Consider the following 8,688-nt stretch of genomic DNA (forward strand, 5'->3'; position numbering starts at 1 on the left):
TATGATGACAGAATCTTACACGTGATAACTTTGTTTTTCAAGATAATTGTTTGGTCAGTAGCCTATAGGCGGTAGATTTACACGTTGAGCTATAACTAGCACACATAACCAGCTCCCGTGCAGTTTGGTTGGCAGCATGATGACACTAGAATCTAGTGACTAGATGACAGAGCTAGGATACATGTGCTTTTGTTGATAAGCCGATTTCTGCAGGAGGAGTTCTCACGTCTTGGGCAAACTCGGACTGCCTGCGTTGCGTGTGAAATGTAGGCTATAGCTATTCCAGGTAGCCTAGCCCATAGCATGCATTTCAGCATATCATCATATGAATATAATTTCATGGGTTTTATTTTTTTCAAACGCCAAAAGATCACGTAGCTCATGTTTATAAGGCATCAACTGTCTATTCAACGCTCGCACAGAATTTGAGGAAGTGGTGGGGGAAGTGTGCCCTATATGCCGTAAAGCAGTCGAATTTTGTAGTTCTTTGGTTCGTACCGGTTCGTACCGGAACCCCAAAAGGTTGAAAAACTCCATGGTGTTGCTTTAAGTGGCATAATAGCCTACTTTAGCCTACAGTAACTTACTCTGTGAAGGCCCATTATGTTTAGATGGAACATTGCATAGTTTGTTCTTTTTTTTTACACACCATGTGTTAAGCATATTTTGTTATATGGGCAAAGCCATGTTAATCAGCATCCAATCAATGTGTATGACGTGATGACGTCAGTGCCAATGCAGGTGCACGCGCACCACTACCATGCTTTATATGTGTTTTTGAATAAACGGCTGAGTTAGTTGCAAGCAGTGAAGAAAGACAGCCAACGGAGAAGATGTTGTCCGAGTGTGTTTCTCTTTTGCTAAGCTAGCAGTCAGTAAAGCTGTTCACTGTGTTACCTAAGTAAAACACAAGTGCTGCTGTGCAGGGATGGCAAATATCCCTACACCATGCATTTGTAACTCCTGGATAAACCTAAACTCTTATTTCTATGTCTTTAATTTATAACCAACCAACTCTTATTTCTATGTCTTTAATTTATAACCAACCAACTCTTATTTCTGTGTATTTAATTTCTACCCAAGCAGCTTGAGCCATGTTAACTCCCCCAGATACACACACACAGTGCTGGCCTCATGAATCTGCCTTGACAGCCTCACGTGTTGTGAAGAGCATTTCATCATATGGCTGACAGCATCAATACTCTGTGTAGGAGCCAGGATTATGTTTATCATTATAAATATATACATTTTGATTATTGGTGAATTAGTAAGTAATATAATTTCATGGTTTATATTTGGGTTAATTGGGTTTTGTATTTTGTTAGTCTTTTGTGGTTTATTTTCATGACACGGTAATTGGGGGCGGTGACATCTAATTAGTTTATCAACAGGTGCACGGGAGGAAGTAGCTAGACACAGTGAGAGGGTGAGCTACTGGGAGGCCGTATTTTTTGTTGACCGCCGCTGTTTTCGCTGTTTTTGCTTTTACCACTGTTTTGCTCTTTACGTTGGACTGCTGAGAACATATTTTGCTTTGAGCACGTTATAAGTTGGATTACCTTTTTCAATAAACCGGTCAAACGCATCCTGGAACTCAGCGGATATTCTTTTGCACGGCGCGTCATACAAGCAGCTATCCCATACCTTAGCCTCTCAGCGACTGCTTAGGGCCTAGTCGCTACATTTTGTCAACAAAAAACGGCATTAGGAAAGCAAATGCGGACGTCTCAAGGATCAATGGGAGAAAGGATCACCGGAGATAAAGGAAGGAAGACTGCACAGACTCTCGTTCATTAGGCCACAGCTTCGGAAGACGCACTCAAAAGCAAGGTAGGCTTGCTGGTGTTTAAATGCGCAGGGTGCTGTACATATTGAATGTAGCACGCATGAACTGTCTGTCCATTGGGGACATTATTGGATTGAACACCGTTTGAGTTGGTCATACCGAACGCTGGCATTGACTCTGTGGATCTGGTGCTGTTATATCTCCATGCTACGTTGATTCTCCGCTTTGACTCTTTGAAATTACCGCTGCTCTGCTAATGTGCGTGACGTTTGTGGATCTGTGGAAGTGTTTGGATGCACTATAGCCTGCCTCCATGCTACGTTGATTCTCCGCTTTGTTTCTTTGAAATTGCCGCTGCTCTGCTAATGTGCGTGGCGATTGTGGATCCGTGGAAATGTTTGGATGCATTGAAGCCTAGCTACCTCTATGCTATGTTGAATCTCAGCGTTGACTCTTTGAAATTGCCACTGCTTCGCTAATGTGTATGAAGTTTTGTGCTACTTGAAATTGTTTGGATGCACATTTATTTGAGAAGTAACTGGAAAGAAGAAAATGAGTCAAAACGGTCAAGTTTCAAGCTCTGAAATGGAGAGTGAGGAAAGGCAATCTAAGCCTACAGCAAAGGCTCTGGCAAACAATATTGAAAGGCTTCAAAATGAAAGAAAAATGAGTGTGAATAAAATGAAAGCATGTCTCAAAGCAGAGGCTGACTTGGCAGCTTTAAGAACGAGACAACAATTATTAAAGGATAAGCATGAACTGGAAGAGGAGGAGGAACGGCTGCGCAAAAGGAAAGAACAACTTCAATTGGACGAGGAAATTGCAGCAAACATGGCAAAACTGGATGTGCTCAAATCTCGGAGCATCTTGAGAGAGAGAACTTCTGCATCAAAGCGCGCAGATGGAATGAAAGGACAAACCCTCCGTGCTAAAGCAAAGACATTTGTGCCACAGAGGTCACATGAAAGCCACAAACATTTAACTGTTCTTCACATTCCACAAAAAGAGAAGGACGAAGATCCAGACCAAGCTGAGAGAAAATCAGAGGTGTCTGTCGACAGTGCCCTGATGTCAAGTGGGCTTACAGGGGCTGGTGATCATGACTGTAAGCTACCAATAGTTCCGGTGCAAGTTAAGTCCAAGGAGGGCAATACGATTGTCGCCACCTACGATTTCTTGGACCCAGGAAGTACGGCAGTGTTCTGCACAGAGGCTCTGAGGGAGAAACTCAACGTCCCAGGAAAGATGGTCCACATTCTTCTACGGACGATGGGCCAAGAGAAAGTGGTGAGCAGCCATGTGGTGTCAGGACTGGAAGTGGCTGGCTTGACTGAGGAACAGTTCTGTGAGCTGCCCAAGGCCTACACACAAACACACATGCCAGTTCACAGAAGAAATATTCCAAAGCAGAGTGACATTCAGAGATGGCATTATCTGAAGCATGTTCACTTGCCTGAGATTGATGCAGGGATTGATCTGTTGATTGGGACAAATGTCTCCAAAGCCTTGGAATCCTTGCAAGTGATTCATAGTGTTGGAGATGGACCATATGCAATCAGGACAATGTTGGGCTGGACAGCGACTGGGCCGCTGAATGAAGACAGTGGAGGCGAGCAGCCAGAGTTAATGGTCAACACCGTGTCAGTTGTGACTTCGGACGAACTGTGGCAGCAGCCACAGACAGACCTCCCTGAATGCAGCATGGAGGAACAGCCTGGCATGGCAAGAGGGGAACAAAGGTTCATGGAGCCGGTTACAAGTTCTGCAGGACAGGTCAATGGTCATCAGATCAACCTGACATCGAGGAATAAGAATGTTGGTATGCCAAACAACAGGGTGATCATTAAGCAGCATGCCTTACATCTGAAGAAAAGGCTTCAGAAGGATTCCTCGTTTCACAAATGGATGAGAGTGATGAGCAGGTTCAAGAAGAAAATCTTCCAACAAGCCGACATGTGCGCACACAGGCAATGAAAGCAGGTCCACTACATGACCGGCCTGTTCTGGAAGAGACAGGGTAAAGTGGGTGCGAAGCGAAACCTTGCTCCTGGACACCTGGTGCTTACAGTGGACAGCACACCACCTCGTAACTCCTGGGTCGTAGGACGAGTCCTTCAAACCTTTCCAGACCGAAGGGGCTATGTGCATCAGGTGTGCATCAAGACTAAGAAGCCTGCTCTGGCACTTACTATCATCATAGCATGTCTGCTGCAGGAGGCTGATCCTGGAGGGGGGCAACTGTTCCAGAGGACAAGATCTAGATTTGACTAGACATCTGACTTTGACATATGACTAATGGTGACTGTGGTGAACACAGATCACAGGGCTATGTGCTAGTAACCTCTGGCCCTATGACTGACTTTTTACAGGATCAAGCAGAAGAAGACCAAGAAGAATGTACTATGACTATTCTGTTTAGTTTAATTATTGCATGACTCCTATCGAGTAATTATTATGTAATAGCTTAATAATTAGGGGCTGGTATGTAGGAGCCAGGATTATGTTTATCATTATAAATATATACATTTTGATTATTGGTGAATTAGTAAGTAATATAATTTCATGGTTTATATTTGGGTTAATTGGGTTTTGTATTTTGTTAGTCTTTTGTGGTTTATTTTCATGACACGGTAATTGGGGGCGGTGACATCTAATTAGTTTATCAACAGGTGCACGGGAGGAAGTAGCTAGACACAGTGAGAGGGTGAGCTACTGGGAGGCCGTATTTTTTGTTGACCGCCGCTGTTTTCGCTGTTTTTGCTTTTACCACTGTTTTGCTCTTTACGTTGGACTGCTGAGAACATATTTTGCTTTGAGCACGTTATAAGTTGGATTACCTTTTTCAATAAACCGGTCAAACGCATCCTGGAACTCAGCGGATATTCTTTTGCACGGCGCGTCATACAAGCAGCTATCCCATACCTTAGCCTCTCAGCGACTGCTTAGGGCCTAGTCTCTACACTCTGATTACCGTATATATGTCTTCATTCTCATATTGTTCATTCAAATTGACATCACACAGATTAGATAGTTCTTCAGTATGATCAGAATCAGACCCATCTTAAATGGCCAGGTTTACACAGATTAGATAGTTCTTCAGTATGATCAGAATCAGACCCATCTTAAATGGCCAGGTTCACACAGATTAGACAGTTCTTCAGTATGATCAGAATCAGACCCATCTTAAATGGCCAGGTTTACACAGATTAGATAGTTCTTCAGTATGATCAGAATCAGACCCATCTTAAATGGCCAGGTTTACACAGATTAGATAGTTCTTCAGTATGATCAGAATCAGACCCATCTGAAATGGCCAGGTTTACACAGATTAGATAGTTCTTCAGTATGATCAGAATCAGACCCATCTGAAATGGCCAGGTTTACACAGATTAGATAGTTCTTCAGTATGATCAGAATCAGACCCAGCTTAAATGGCCAGGTTTGCGTAAACAAACAAGGAGTTTGACTCCCGTTAATCTTTGCTCTCAAGCACAACACTCAAGAATGAAGGGCAGTGAGCAATACAAATAAAAATACAGAGCAGAGTAAGGCTATAAGAGTAAATACAGTATGTATGTTTGCAAATGAAGAGCCACTATGGATGGGATAGGAGAGCAGTGAGTATAGAATAAGGGCAGTAAGGCTATAAGAGTAAATACATGTTTGCAAATGAAGAGACACTATAGGTGGGATAGGAGAGCAGTGAGTATAGAATAAGGGCAGTAAGGCTATAAGAGTAAATACAGTGTGTACGTTTGCAAATGAAGAGACAAATAGGTGGGATAGGAGAGCAGTGAGAATAGAATAAGGGCAGCATGAGGCTATAAGAGTAAATACAGTGTGTACGTTAGATAATAAATAGACACTATGGGTGGGATAGGAGAGTAGTCAGAATAAAATAAGGGCAGTAAGGCTATGGGTGTATAAGAATAAATACACATTAGCAAATAAATAGACACTATGGGTGGGACAGGGTAATGCAATTGTCCGGAGAGGGAGTGTGGCCTTGTTGTCCCTGTCGTGGCATAGGCGAGACACAATAAATCAGTATAGACAGATGAAAGATCTGTTCAGTCCTAAACCACAGATCTCTGTACACAAGAAATCAGTATAGACAGAGTAAAGATCTGTTCAGTCCTAAACTACAGATCTCTGTACACAAGAAATCAGTATAGACAGATGAAAGATGTGTTCAGTCCTAAACTACAGATCTCTGTGCACAATAAATCAGTATAGACAGATTAAAGATGTGTTCAGTCCTAAACCACAGATCTCTGTACACAAGAAATCAGTATAGACAGAGTAAAGATCTGTTCAGTCCTAAACCACAGATCTCTGTACACAAGAAATCAGTATAGACAGATTAAAGATGTGTTCAGTCCTAAACCACAGATCTCTGTATTGATGCTAACACATTTGTGTTCTCTATTTAGGAGAATGTTGGGGCCAGAGCCCGTGCTGTTGGCCAGCCTTACAGTCATATCTTACTCTGATATCACCATTCCTGCCTGAGAGCTTCTTCCTGGTTAGCCTGCGATCTTTTGAAAAGATCTTGCTTTGGCGTTATAGTTTAGACTCTTGAACTTCATAACATCATACAACTACAGAAAAAAGTAAGTATCTACTACACACTCCAAAAAAACATCAATTCCTATATAAATTAAACAAGTAAGCACACTTACCTTGTGATCATTTGAACCTCCTCAGGTATGTTTCACCTGTGCTGTTCAGAGTGAACGTTGTGTTCCTGTAACAAGCCGTCGTAAAAGGTTTTACAGCTGAGATAACTAGAGAGCTCCAGAAGTCCATCCGTCAGCATTGGTATCAGTCGCTTAAAGACACAGTAACATGGTGTGGGTGCTGTTGTGACAATGACATTAAAGACCTATTCTCTTTTATTCCATTCTTTTTTATTCTATTATATCCCATTCCATTCTACAGTATTCTATTCTATTCTATTCTATTCTATTCTATTCTATGATTGTGCTTAAGCAATCATAAATCACGATGACGTACTGTACATAATGCTTTAGCTGAAGTGTTGTTCACGTTAATTCATGTACCCTCGCTGTAAAGTGTTACCCATGTTGGATAAAAAGAAAAGAAAATGGTAACCAAAAAAGATCAAAGTATGCATCTTTAATTCAATGTACACATAGCATACAACATGAATTCAGCACATTAATTCTTATCAAATTGGTTTCATTTCCTCATTTGTAGCTCATCTCACAAACAACAATAGTTTCCAGTACAGCTCGCATGTGATTAACCCTATGAGCCCTAAGCTGTTTTAAGGGCATTTTCACTACCTCTAGTTAGAAGCATTTATCCTGGTCATTGTAAGTGCCATTCACACATGCCATTTTTCAGCACAGTCTAGGCTATCCAGATCTGCCACAATATCATGTATAAATACTTGCATTGATTTGATTTAGATTTTTAAATAATAAAAATTTGAAAAGCGTACTAAACAAATTCTTACATTTTGACGTGTATCTCACCACAGCAAGCTCACATCTCGACGAAACTTGCATGGTTGTGTAGGCCTGGCTGTCCTGAAAATGGCAATATAAGAACCATGGTGGAGGTATACTTTGGGGCTGAGAAATTTACAGAAATATGTGGTGTGTGCCTTCCAGAAATAAATGGCAATTTTTATTTAGTGATGAAAAAATGACTTTTTGGCACTTTTTGCACTCCATATTTGTGACACTAGCTGATCTGACATGACTTGTTTGCGGTAGCACACATGACGTGCACAGATGATGATTCTCTATAATATTTGTTTTACTGCATTGCAATGAACAAAGTAAAGGGAAAAAGTGTTTATTTGTCAAACAAATTTGGATGCAATATGAGTCTTGAATTGGATACCATACAGGAGTTTGCTAGGATCTCAAAACCGTGTTATGAACGTGACTTGCCATAGAGAAACACATGATAACATTGTATTATGAACATGCTATTATGCCACACAAAAACACGAGGTAAGTGGAGCTAAATGAAGTTATTATTTTGCTGTCACTTCGTCTGTTTTATGGCCTAGAAGGTTGTATTTGGTATCTGTGGATAGCTCTAGCTTTCCTCTTTCATCTGACATGCGTGCCACATCTTTTTGATCGCGATTTCACGAGGAAATCAAACGAGAGAAAAGGTAGCCAAAGTTATCCCTGCTGAAAAAACCAGCCTGACCAGCTAAAGGTGGTTTGCTGGTTGACCAGCTTGTTAACCAGCTTGTTTGACCACCCTTTGATGGTTAACCAGCTAGACCAGCAAAACTCTGGCGAAAACACACCTTCAGCTGGTTTACCCAGCTTATGATGGTAATTCAGCTGGTTTTGATTGTCGTACCACCTTAAGCTGGTCATTTTAGTTGGTGTTGCTGGTCTACATTGCTGGTTTTTACTGGCCACGCCAGCTTATGTTGGTCATTCTAGAAAACCAGCTTGACCATCTTTGTCAAGCTGGACAGGCTGGTCACCAGCATGACCATCTTAAACCAGCTGTATCCCAAACGACAGGCTGGTCACACCAGCACGACCAGCTTCCTCAGATGGTCACGCCAGCATGTCTAGCTGGTGGCCTAACCAGCTACACCAGCAAGACCAGCAATAAGAACTGTGTTTTGGGCAAAGACCAGCTAAAACCAGCTAAAACCAGCTACCAGCCTAAGCTGGTTTCTTGCTGTTTTTTTCAGCAGGGATATGACATTATTATTTGTTTGTAACTTCGTCTGATTTTATAATACGAAATGATCGATGTATTTGGTATCAATGCAAAGCTCTGCTTCTCCTCTTTCATTTGATATGCGTGTCATGTCTGTGCGATGCGTGGTCCGCGAGTAATTCAAGCGAGAGTTCTGGATGTGCCGGTGAACGCAGAGCAATATAGACTGTAAATAT

This window comes from Sardina pilchardus, chromosome 1 (assembly GCF_963854185.1).
Source record: "Sardina pilchardus chromosome 1, fSarPil1.1, whole genome shotgun sequence".
Taxonomy (NCBI): Eukaryota; Metazoa; Chordata; class Actinopteri; order Clupeiformes; family Clupeidae; genus Sardina; species Sardina pilchardus.